Below are 13529 nucleotides of genomic sequence, written 5' to 3' on the forward strand. Positions count from 1 at the left end.
GAAGAAGTGCCCTTGTAGAAATGAACGCCCAGGCTGGGCTGAGGCACACTGAGCTCATGAGAGACACTGGCAAGGAGTGTCCAAGACTTTAGCGCAGCACAGGCAAGGAGTGCGCAGGACTTTGGGGCAGCACTGGAAAGGACTGTCCAGGGCTTCGGGACAGCACTGGAAAGGACTGTCTAGGGCTTCACCGAAGCACTGGCATCTGCCACGCAACTGCTGAGTGCTGCCACGCAGTCACTTGCTGGTCTCATGCAGACGCAGATTGAGGCCACGTGACCATTGACTGCTGCCACCCTCGCTGGATCAGGCAGGAATACCCGGGGCCCTTGTAGCACCACAGCAGGCCAGCAATCTGTGGACCATCCGATTGCTGCGCATGCTGCGGTGCTGCCCCGTCAGAGTGCCAGTGTGTTGGCCGACCAGGGAGCTGCTGTCCGCTCTCAGGATGACAGAATTCCTGATGCCACCGCTGGTACTTCTCCACTGCAGCTGCCACTGTAACGTCCGTGTATAATGAGACACAGACTGCGGAGAACGGTACAATAGGTGTTTACTCAACGTGGCTCAGACTGCAACTGATCTGTACAGATTACTACTCAGCGTTATATACAGGTGTGGTCACTGCCGGTACTACAGTATACATGAGCTGTAAAAAGTAGTTCCCCCCTTAAAGGTACACAAATTACAATTACTCCCCTTTTAGATTAACAGTACCATAACACTCATTGAACAATTAAATATCAAACTAATTACAATTAACACTTTTAACATGCAACATTAGCTGAAAATAGTCTATTTATAAATTCAGTCTTTGGGGAGGCTTCCTGATCCTTTCTGGATAGCGCCTTTCCCGAATGTCTTGCTCTTGGTGCGGAGGCGATTCTGGCCCCCTGTCGTCGGTTGGTTCATCAGCTTCCGATGCTACTGTTTCTGGGGTAGATGCTACCTGTACGTCGGGTTCATCACCAGGTACGTATGGGCGAGGCATGGGGTTGACTTGTTCCTGTGACTCTAGGATCTGGTCAGCATGGCGTCTCACGATGCTCTCCCCAACGTCCACTCTGTACATTAGTGGGCCCTGTCGTGTGCATATCGTTCCTGGCTGCCATTTTTCTGTTCGGTAGTTGCGGGCCAAGACTGGTTGCCCTACATTGAAGCTCCTTGTTGGCTTCTCATGGATGTGCTGGAATTGCTTACTTTCAACATCTCTTCGTACGTTTGGTCTGAGCAAATCCAGGCGAGATCTTAACCTTCGGTTAAAGAACATCATGGCTGGGGCTTGGTTGGTGACTGCTTGTGTCGCATTCTGGTAGGCGAACAGGAAATTGTCCACCTTGTGCTGCAGCGGAATGTTGTCATTGTACATAGCCTTTATTGCCTTCTTAAAGGTTTGTACGAACCTCTCAGCCAATCCATTTGTGGCTGGATGATATGGGGCGGATGTGTGATGTCTTACCCCATTCTTTTTCAAGAATCTCCGGAACGCTTCGGACACAAACTGTGGTCCGTTGTCGGAGCAAATCTGTTCTGGCAAGCCATTCCTGGCAAAAATGGTCCGTAGGACTGCAATAGTTTTCTCTGTGGTGGTGGAGGACATTTTGATGACCTCAGGCCATTTCGAGTGCGCATCCACGACTATTAAAAACATTGGCCTAGAAATTGGGTTCTGGTCTTGCCAGGGCTGTAGCGCCAGAAAGTTTGCGCCAGCGGTAATGCGGCAGCGCCCGCCGAAAATTCGGGTGCGCCGGGCCCAGACGGCGGCGGGCGCTAAAACCCTCCTTTAGCGCCTCAAAACGGGCGTGAACTTGGGTTTCCCGGCGCTAATCCCCCGCTGCGGCACCCGATGCGGTGCGGCAGGCGGGGGAACTGCAGGCCTCCTCCTCCTGTTAAGGAGGAGCTGCCTGCAGCCGACAACTGTCCGGCGGATTGACCCGACATCTGAGCCCGGCACCTCGGGGAAGTGCCGGGCTTGCATGAGACACTGATCAGGGCCGCGGGGGGGGAATGCAGGAGTCCGGGAAGGGAGGTGCGGGCAGGCGGCCGCCGGGAACACGGCCAGCCGCCGCTCCACCTTTATGCGCCGGCGCACACTGGGGGAAGACTCTGTTGCCAGAGTTTTAGTTGCGCCTGCCACGGGCGAGGCGGGCGCAACTGAATTTCGGCTTGGGGCCGGGTTACCACGGCAACCGGGACGCTGCGCACACCGATGACGTCATCGGTGCCGGCGCAGCGCTACCGGTCTACCGCCGCGGAAGGGCCCCAGGCAATTTAGGAACCGGCGCCAATTGCAGCGCTAGGCCCTCTAGCGCCGCAAAATCGGCGCTAAGGGCACTGAATTTCTAGGCCATTGAGTGCATGAATGCACCAGCAAAATCAATATGCACCCGTTGCCATGGAGATGAGGGCCACTCCCATGGGTGTAGAGGGGCCTGTGGTGGTGCATTTTGGACTTTCTGGCATCCTGAGCAGCTTTTGGTCAGGTCCTCGATTTGTTTATCGATTCCCGGCCACCACACATAAGCCCTGGCTAGGCTTTTCATTTTTACCCCTCCCAGATGACCCTCATGAAGCTCATTGAGCACTCTATCCCTTAACTTGGGTGGAATTACCACTCGGGATCCACACATCAAGGTCCTCCGGCACACTGACAGCTGTTCTCTCCTTGTTGAGAATGCTGGCAACAGTGAGTCACCATGTGCTGGCCATCCCTTCACCGTCAAATCATATACCCGAGACAGTGTCGGGTCATTTCGGGTTTCCTTTTCGATACAAGTGTTAGTTACCGGTAGGTATTCAACTATAGTCGAATGGAATATTTCGACAGAATCCACCACTGTAATGGGCCAATACCTCTTTCGATGTGATTAGTGTTTTGTTCTTCTGGAAAGCTCGTCTATATTCGTCACTCCACTTCCATGGCACCCCAGTTTGCAGTAGGGTGTTCAGTGGGTGTAGTATTGTAGACAAATTTGGCAATAACTTATGGTAGTAGTTTACCAGCCCGAGGAACGACCTCAGTTGTGACACATTTTCCGGTGCTGGAGCCTTGACTACTGCCTCAATCTTCTCTGGGGACTTATGTAACCCCTCTTTATCGATAACGTGGCCACAATACAAGATTTGTTTTCTAAAAAACTCGCATTTGGGGCGGTTAGCTCGGAGCCCATATTCCTGCAATCTAGTGAGCACCTGCTCCAGGTTGGCAAGGTGATCACTGTCATTTTCGCCCGTGACCAGGATGTCGTCCAAATAACACTGGGTCCCTGGGATCCCTTGCAGGACTTGTTCCATTGCCCTCTGCCAAATAGCCGGAGCTGATGCTACCCCGAATACCAGCCGATTGTATTGGTAGAGACCGTTATGGGTGTTGATTGTGAGGTATTTCTTTGATGCTTCTTCTACCTCCATTTGCAGATACGCCTGGGCCAGATCAATCTTAGTGAAGCGTTTCCCTCCAGATAGCAAGGCAAAAATATCTTCAATCCGCGGAAGTGGATATTGTACGGTGTGAAGGACCGGGTTCACTGTTACCTTAAAGTCCCCACAGATGCGAACCTTCTTTGGTTCCCCAGGCGTGCTGCTCAACGACTTTTTCATCACAAGGACGATGGGTGTAGCCCACTCGCTCCAGTCTACCTTGGACAGTACACCTGAACGTTCCAGACTCTCCAGCTCTGCTTCAACGGCTGCGCGGATCGCATAAGTTATCGGTCTGGCCTTAAAAAATTTTGGGCTTGTGTTTTCTTCAATTTTAATCGTCGCTGTTCATGCCTTTTAGTGTTCCGAGTCCTTGCTGGAACACTTCTTTCACTTCAGTTAGGATCTTTGACAGTCGCCCAGGTGTGACGTCGTCATCCTTTTTGTCAGCCACAGTCAGTGCCTGTATGGAATGCTAATCCAGTTGTATTTTCCGGATCCATTCATGTCCCAGTAATGGTGGTCCTCCATCTTGCAATACATACAGGTCTAGTTTTGGTGTTTCCTTACCGTTATATATAACGGTCACCCTTATTTTTTCTTTGGGGTAGACTTTTTGCCCCGTGTACGTCTTCAAAATAATTTTTGTGTCTCTCAAGGATATGTGTGAGAATAGCCGCTCATAGTCCCGTCGGTTTATGACTGTTAGGGCTGATCCTGTGTCCAGTTCCATCTTTACCTGGACTCCTGCTATCTTGAGAGTGACCCAAATGGTTTGGTGATCCTCCATTGTGATCACATTATGTAGTTTCAGACAACTCAGTTCCCTGCTATCGGAGTCGTTATCACTCTTTTGTTCGTCTGAACTATTCTTCGTCATCTTATGTACCTTCTGGTACTTTCCTTTGGTAGGTTTCTTATTGCTGGTTTTCTTTCCTGACCTGCAGACTCGTGCTATGTGTCCTACTTTTCCACACTGTCTGCACACTTTGTCTTTGAACAAGCAATCATTCTGGTCGTGTGTTGTTCTGCCGCAGCGATAGCACTTCTCTGTTTCATATGACATTTCGTTTGTGCTATATTCTTGCGGTCTCTATTGTATCTCTGCAGCGCCCCGTGCTGCTGCTTCATATGATACCGCAATGCTGAAAGCCTTTTCCAGCGTAAGGTCCTTTTCAGATAAAAGCCGTTTCTGTGTTCCTTCACTTTGAAGCCCACACACAAACTTGTCCCTTAAGGTATCTGCCAGTCCCGCTCCAAACTGGCAGTGTTTCGATTTTTTGCGCAGTTCTGTTAAATAATCAGCATTGCTTTCATCCTTATGCTGGTTCCGTTTGTGAAACTTGAATCTTTCTGCTATCAGCAGCGGTGTGGGGTTTAAATGTTCCTTTAGTATCATTACTATGTCTTCAAAACTCTTTTCCATTGGCTTCGTTGGGGTTACTAGATTTCGCAATAAACCATACGTCTTTGCACCCATGAAATTCAACAATACCGACACCTTCTTGTCATATGACACCTCATTTGCCTTGCAGTACACCTCTATTCATTCGACATATGTAGTCCAATCTTCGACTTCATCGTCAAATGCGGTGATACTGCCACTCTTCGGCATTTTGGGTGTGGTTTAAAATGGCGTCTCCCAATGGCTTAAAATGGCATCTCCCGCGCTTTCCTTTCTCCCCCGCTGCTGCCGATGCCGCTCCCAGCAATGGCGGCGCCCTGTAGGTTTCGCGCGCTTCTCCTGCGCTGCTGCCAACGCCGCTCTCGGCGGTCCTCGTGGCAATGGCGGCGCCTCGCGGGTTTCTGCGCGTCTCTCTCTCCCTCTCTCTGACGCTTCTCGGCCCCTGAACACCGGCTGCGCCCTGTGCGCTCTGCCCTCTCTCTCTCTCCCCCGTCAATGCTGGTTGGCCCTTTGATGTGCTGCTCGGTCGGGCTCTAGCCGCCGCTGTCCGGGAAGGGTCTGCGCACTACCTGTTGCCAGCCCGTTTCACTGGACCACCTCGACTGGAAAGCCAAGCCTGGCTCTCGACAGCCTCCCCCGCAATTCTCGAGTCTCTGCTGGATGACTGGGCGGTTGCCCGTGGTTGACGCCCGAGTCTCTGGCCTTGTCCTCCAATCCACTGATCTCCAGGAACGAATCCCTGGGAGGTGATGCAGACTTGCAGGTAGGTTCAAACCTGCCTCGTCACCAATGTTACGTCCGTGTATAATGAGACACAGACTGCGGAGAACGGTACAATAGGTGTTTACTCAACGTGGCTCAGACTGCAACTGATCTGTACAGATTACTACTCAGCATTATATACAGGTGTGGTCACTGCCGGTACTACAGTATACATGAGCTGTAAAAAGTAGTTCCCCCCCTTAAAGGTACATACATTGCAGCCACCACCTGCAGGACAGACTACTTCCACCCATGCACAGTTGGAGCAGTCAGCAGCCGGGCCCTCCAGGCCCAGAGGTCATCCAGGCCATCCCTCAGGGGCATCTGCGCTTTCGGACAGTCAGCAGGCCTCCCCCAGCCTTGCTGCAGCCACTGGGATCCCATTACGGAGGAGCTGCAGGGAGGGAAGGGGCCAATCTCACAAGAGAAGCAGATCACCATCAAGGGGGAAAGAGTAGAAGGTGCTGCTGAAACGTCTTATTTGTAGAAATCAAGGCCGAAGATGCTGGTCTGTGACTTATTGCACGCCTCAGGCTGAGGAATTTTACCCTCAGACCTGGCCTCAGTTGTTGGCTCTTTTGCACCCGGCTTAAACAGTTTGCACCGCTTGAAGTGAAACCACTTATTGCGTCGGGGTACCTTCACTACGCGACTGGCGGGGATCGGTTGATCTTGCACCGACTCCTGTCTATCCTGGTCCGTGTCTCTCTCACCAGTGCAGAGGGTTAGACCCAAGAATTTTACTTTCCGCCGGCCGACCCGTGCTTTCGTTGGGTTGGCCTTGGCATCCTCTATCCCTTTCACGCTCGCACCCGCTCCCCAGAGACAGTGATTTCTCAGGTCCACGAGGATCCCGTGGGCTACCAAGAAATCAGACCCAAGGACTCCCGTTCCACCCCCCACCTCCCACTTCATTAGTGTACACTTCCACGTGGTGCGGAGTGATCCTAAATGAATGGAGAGGGGAATGGAATGTGCGCCAGCCTGTTCTTCGCCCGTGAAGCCCGACAGAAGGTATGGGACCCCAGTGGACAGAGGCGAGGCGCTGGGGTTATCTGCATGGATCACGGTGCACGATGCCCCCGTATCCAACAAATAGGTCCCTGTTACCTCCTCCACCTCCATCTCCACGAGGGGTCGCCTCCATACATCATATCGCCGCGCACACAGGTAGACGGGCTGCACCGGCTCTAGTCATTTGGGCACCGGAGTCATGGTTTCGGGAACGACAAGACCAGTGGTGATGGCTATCTTCCCCTGCGCGATCATAAGAGACCGCATTGTCTCTAAAATTGATTCTATTGCAGCGGGATCCATAGCTGCACCGGCTCCCTTTGCTGGGACAGGAGCTGCAGCTTGTGTTTGGGCTGGTGCTGGGGCGGTGGTCTGGGCTTGGGTTTGGGCTGCGGGAGATTTCCCTTTATTATCCTTCCACGGGTTTTTACAGTCCTTGCGCCAATGTCCATCCTTCCCACACCCGTAGCAATTGAGCTTGGCTTGGGCAGGGCGATTCCCCTCCTGACGCCACTCCTTCTTACTTGGGGCTGCGGGTTTTGCCTCATGCACTTTTCCCTTAGAGGGAGGTGTCTCCTGACCTCTACAATTCTTGTATGCCACGGTGAGCTGGCGGAGCACCGTTTCCTCCATGACACCGGGACCTTGGGGGTCAAACCAAGACCTGGCTAAGGCCTGTATCTGTGGCAAGCTGTTAGCGACCAAGCAATGGAGCCAATGAACCCGCTGTTCGGCGCTCATTCCTACCCATTCAGGCATGCCCAGACAACTGTGTTGATACACTGGCCACAGCCTTTCTGCGAAAACCCGCGGGGGTTCTCCAGTTAGCTGCACAGTCCCTTCCACCCGTTGGAACGGATTACCGTCGTCCACTCCCATAACTTCCAAGACCTCATCCCTGAGATCCGCATACCCTTTCCGTCCCCTCTTACTCTCGTCTGAGAGGCACTGAAGGATTGTGCTATCCAGGGAGAAGAGCAGCATCTTTGCCTGTTCAAGGTCATCACAATCATTGATGGCGGCTGTCTCCTCTATCTCCCTGAAATGAACTGACGGATCTCCCTTTACTGTGAGTCTTGGGAGGTGGCTCACCATGGATCTTAGTTGTAGGGCAGCGTAGGGCACCACGAGCTGGTTCATGTGGGGTCCGGGATCACCATTGTCCTCGTTGGGACCGAACCTCTGGTGCCGAGCAGGACACATTGGTGCCGGCTCCGGCTTTGCTACCAGGGGCTGTTCCTCCTCCTGTACCATCTCGGCTACCCTTTCTTCCACCACCCCTTTTTCGGGCCAAGCCTCACTATACCTTGGCGGGGCTGAGGGTTCAGTGGCTGGTGCTGCAATTACTACGCACGGAATCGGGTGTTTGGATTCCTGCAAAAAGTCAATTTGACTGGCTTTTGGGCTTACGAGGCATACCATGCCTTTTGCCTTAACCAGGGCCGTTCTCAGGTCCTCTATGGTCTTTTGGCAGGGGCCATGGTCTGCGCTCTCAAACCCATGTTCAAGGGATAGCTTGTAAGCTGCCTTGACTTCCACTACTCTCTCCTCCTGCGTTCTTAGCTGTTGTGCGAGGCGGGCGTTTTTCTCCCATATTCTCGCTTCATGGATCTTTGCCTCAGTAACCTGGCATTCCAGATACTCTATTCTAGCTTGATGTTGGCTGGCTACAACTTGGCGTTCCTGATTCAGCGCGTGAAACGCTGTGATGAGTTTTTCCCCACCCATGGCCTTTTCCTCTATCTCTGCTGCCTGGGTAGTGATCTTGGCTGCCTGTGCTGCAACGACCTGGTCCAAAATCTGGACTTGTTTCTTGTAGCACATCAGCCACACTGCCTTTTCCACTGACTTCTTATGCTCTTTGCTCTCTGTCCACCTGATGGCTGCGTCCACCGGACGCCCATCCAGTAAGAGATCGGAAATCCACTGCTTAGTGAGATTTACCTTACCAAAGACATAATCTGCTATCCTCTCATCCATTGCATTTCGACCATTCAAACTTGGGTCTAATACATTGCAATCCTGCTGCCAGTGTCCTGCCATGGTCGCCATTTTCTGTAAGGGGTTTTCTCTCCGAGGTCGCAGAGGTTTCTCTCGCCAGAGGCCTCCCTCTCTCTTTTGCACAGTAAACCTTGAGTGGTTCGACCCACTCACCCCTTAGATTCTAGACACTGGACTTAGGTGCAGGAACTACAATGTAGAGAAGACTCTTATAGACCAAGTTTAATGAATCAAAATGGAATTTTATTGCATATGGAAAAACAAATCAAATGCAAGCAAATAAGAGGGTACATGGGAGGGGAAAACAAATCAAAGCAATACAGTACTAACTAAAATGGATACAGGCATATTATACCTTACAAAGATCATCATAAAATGGGGAAACACACGGAACATCGAGGGACAACAACTCATGTTAATTATACCCAAAATGACCACCCCCTTAAACCTAACTAGATCCGATTATGAAGGGCCAGAACAATGCTCACCAATCCAGTTGGAAAAGTATAGAGTTTTGAAACAGGTCTGCGTTTTGATCCCCTCAGGCGTCCTGTTTCCTCGTGGTCAGTGGAACCACAGCAGGCTGCGCCACACCTCACTCTCTCTCTCTCTCGATGTGAAGGTCACGGACAGGCTGGACACTGATGGGCCTGGATGTCGGCGGAGATCATCTGCTTGACCACGGTTGGAAGCCCCTAGCCGGCTTTCATATAGGTTTCTTCAGTATTTTTTACTACCTCCCGTTTCGTCGACGGCCCGGGGTTGGTCGATGATCTCCCGATGTTTTACCCCAGGGCGGGACGCCGGCTCGAACCATCTTCTTCTCCGAACTCCAGCTGCTATCGAAGGTAACAGCTATTACCGAAGATCCCACGAAGATGATGAAGAAAGGAACCTCTCTCTTCCCAATATCTAAGATGCAGCCTCTTCTTTTTTTTGCTACCCCCGGTGTCTCCCAATTATACTTCTCAGCAGAAGCCCTTATCTCGCGTCAAATCAGGTTAGTCTTTCATTTTAATTTTGGCGGGCTGGTTGCACAACGGGGTAGTTATTATATTTTATACTGTTCTTGGATGGCCAGTAATGGGCCATCTCTGGTCTGCAATGACCTTCATTGTTTTTAATGTCTTCTTGATGTCTTTAATGGGTCCTTGATGCGTTCTTTATGAATATGGAACTGTTCCCCTTTGTCTGGGTAAACATTTAGATGGCCTTTATCTACAGGCCAATCTGACTGGATCTGCATCCAATCTTTATGTATGTGCGGGTGTTTGGTTTCGTTCTCTCAGAAACGGCTTCCAGAACCTACTGTGGGTTGAATCCACAAAGCTGTCTGAGGACTGCAGGAACCATTTTAAAGTGTCCCAATAAGTTGGTCACGGGGTCTGGTGGCCATTTTGAATGCCCCTTTTTCCTGGGCTTCTTTTAAAACAGTCTTTAAAATCATGGCCTCTTCTGCCATTCGACCCTTATTAATACGATATCAATTTTGCGAATCGTACAAAACCATGACAGCTGAAGATTGACTCTAAACTATCAATAACCTTCTCTGTTGTTGTGGAGGTCATGATGTCGTATTCATAGTAGCGACTATAATAATCAACTACCACAAGAATGGAGTGGTTGGATGGCAAGGGTCCCAGTAAGTCTATAGCTACATCCTGCCAGGGGCCCTCCGTTAATAGTGTTGGTCTCAATGGTTCAGGTGGGTGGGGTCTGGCTACTATCTGACAGCCGTGGCACGCTTTACAGTGTTTTTCAGCTGCCTTGTCCATGTCAGGCCACCAAACCTTGGTTCTGAGATGTTGCTTTGTTCCAACTATTCCCAAGTGTCCTTCATGTGCTAACACCAGGGCTCATGCGTGTAACACTGTGGGTAGCACGATGCATGTTCCCCGACGAACTAGGTACCCCACTACGCACAGCTCGTTTGCAATTGCTGCATAAGCTTTACAGTTCTCAAAATGTCCGTTTGTGATTGCCTTCCGTACCTCAATCAGCTCTGGGTCGGTAACAGAGGCTTCCTCCACCTCTCTAGTAGTGAGTACTTTTGGTGTCGCACTCACAGCTACAAATCTCACGTATTCATCTGAGCCATGAGAATGTCTCTCCTCTTTTGCTGTCTCCCCCAGCAATCGTGACAGTGGGTCTGCAATATTTTGCTTGCCTGGAATGTGTATCACCTTAAAATCATACGGCTGTAATCTAAGTACCCATCTCTCTATACGGGCACAGGGTTTAGAGTGTGGGCCATATATCACTTGTAATGGCTTATGGTCAGTTACTAAGTTAAATTTTCGGCCATACACATATGGATGCAGCCTCTCACAAGCCCATACAAGAGCTAAGGCCTCTCTCTCTGTTTGAGAGTATTTCCTCTCTCAGTCTGTTAAACTACGACTAACATAGCATATTGGCACCTCTTGTCCCTGTTGGTCCTGAACTAGTACTGCACCTAAACCTACAGGGCTGGCATCTGCTATCACCTTGGTTGGTGCGTCCTTATCAAAATATGCTAAAGTGCCGGCTGTGGCCAACTCTTCCTTGAGTGCACTGAATGACTGTCTCTGTTGTGATCCAAATTTAAATGGTGTGTCTTTTCTCGTCAGGCGTCGCAGTGGCTCTGATAGCGTTGCAAACTGCGACATGAATCTGCTACTGTACCCAACGAGTCCCAAGAAACTCCTCACCTCTGTAGCATTCTCTGGTTCCCGAGCTTCTGCCACCGCTCGCACTCTCTTTGCTGTTGGTCCGATGCCCTTTTCAGACAACAGGATTCCCATGAAAATCAATCGGTCCATGTTGAATTGGCACTTCTCTGAGTTTAGTGTCAGTCCACTTTCCATTAGTCTGGTCATGACAGCGTGCAGGCGTCTGTCGTGTGTTTCCTGGTCGTGTGCATGCACGATAATGTCATGTGAGATGTTTGCAACACCCTCTATTCCAGCTAAGGCATTAGCTATCTCGTGCTGATATTGCTCACTAGCTGAAGATACACTGAATATCGGCCTCTTGTACCTGTATACTCCGTTATGTACTGCAAACGTTGTGATTTCTCATGACTTAGGTGTCAGTTCTAGCTGGTGATAACCCCATTTCAGGTCTAACTTACTAAACACCGTCGAGCCGTTCATACCTTGGAGTATCTCATCAACGGTGGGGATGGATATCGTTCCCTCACGATTGACTGGTTTGTTCGTCTCATGTCTAGGCATAACCTTACATCCTTATCCGCTTTTGGTACAATAACCACAGGATTTACCCATGGGGTGGGACCAGTTACAGGTTCGATTATGTCCATGTCCCTCAATTGTTTTATTTTTGCCTCTACTGCCCCCCTTAAGTTGAATGGTATACGCCTGAGTGGCTGGGCCACAGGCTTCACTTGTGGGTCGATATACAAACTGACCTGTTTGGTGTTAAGCCTTCCTACTCCCTGGAACACCTTTGGATACCTCTGTTCTAGTAGCTGTCTTACATCTACCACAGCTGAGACATCTGCGCCTATTTTTAAAACTCCCAGTTTCATGGCTGTCTCCCTTCCTAGCAACGGCTCTCCATGGCCTTTAACCGCAATGAAAAAGCCAGCAAAGAATAACTAAAAGATTAATTAAGAAAGGGAAGATAGATTATGAAAGTAAACTAGCAAAAAATATAAAACCAGATAGCAAGAGTTTCTGCAGTTATATAAAAAGAAAAAGGGTAGCTAAAGTGAATGTTGGTCCCTTAGAGGACGAGACCGGGAAATTAGTAGTGGGGAACATGGAGATGGCAAATACGCTGAACAAATATTTTGTATCAGTCTTTACAGTGTGTCTCGAAGGCCGCCCACCTGACATAGGATCATCCAGACTCGAGTCGTTGTTGGCTTGTTCTCTCTACACAGATGCGGCCGGACCTGCTGTGATTTCCAGCAAAGAAAATGTTTTTTGTCTGTTTTTTGTTTTTCATACAGACCCCAGCATCTGCAACATTTTATCCCTTGTGACCCCACCTCATTGTTTTTTGATGTAATGTTTTCCTGACTGACCTGTTTGGGCACCATTCACACCTTTGATTGCTGTGATTATCTCTCTGCCGAGGTGTGATAAATGGCAGTTAGAAAGATTACCTGTAATCATCTGGCATTATTCTCTGACTATATAATCTGTGACTATCGGCATCTCTCCACTTCACCTGACGAAGGAGCAGCGCTCCAAAAGCTTGTGATTTCAAATAAAACTGTTGGACTATAACCTGGTGTTGTGTGACTTCTTACATTTGTCCACCCCAGTCCAACACCGGCTTCTCCACACCATGTACATGACATGGCTGACATCTGCTCCTCGACGTTTTCACATTGTGAGGCCAATTGTACCGTGCAGACGAGCGTTAGACCTTGCCCTTCCTCTAGCAATTTCCTCCGCACATAGACTGACGTGCACCTACTCAGGATAGCGTCTCTTATTTGATTATCCGCACCACCCCCAAAAGCACAGTCTTTAGCAGCCTGCCGCAAGCAAGTAGCAAATTGTTGCACAGTCTCACCTGTCTTCTGGGACAACTTATGAAAAGTCTGTCTAGCAAATGCTGCGTTGACCTGGGGCACGAAGTAGTGATTCAAAGCATCAACCCACGCCGTGTAGTCTGCTGGCTCTCCTGTGTCCGGTAGAGTCGATAAGACATCCTGGACATCTGGTCCTGCTAGGTGTAGAAGTGAGCTCTTCTCCTCTACTTTGCGGCAGCTGTAGAGGTATCATCGATAATGAGTCCTTTGCCATCGGCATAAAGCTCAAAAGACGTTAACCACCTCATCCATCTTGGACCCAACGTGGCTGGCTTGGCGAAGCATGCATAATTTTGAATACCGGTCTTCTCCATCCTAGCTAACTAAAACTTGGGCAACTGCCTACCTAAAATGATTCCATTCGTTATCCTCATCGCCAAT

The sequence above is a fragment of the Somniosus microcephalus genome, chromosome 8, assembly GCF_052327205.1.
Source record: "Somniosus microcephalus isolate GS21.2 chromosome 8, FLI_Smic_1.0, whole genome shotgun sequence".
Lineage (NCBI taxonomy): Eukaryota > Metazoa > Chordata > Chondrichthyes > Squaliformes > Somniosidae > Somniosus > Somniosus microcephalus.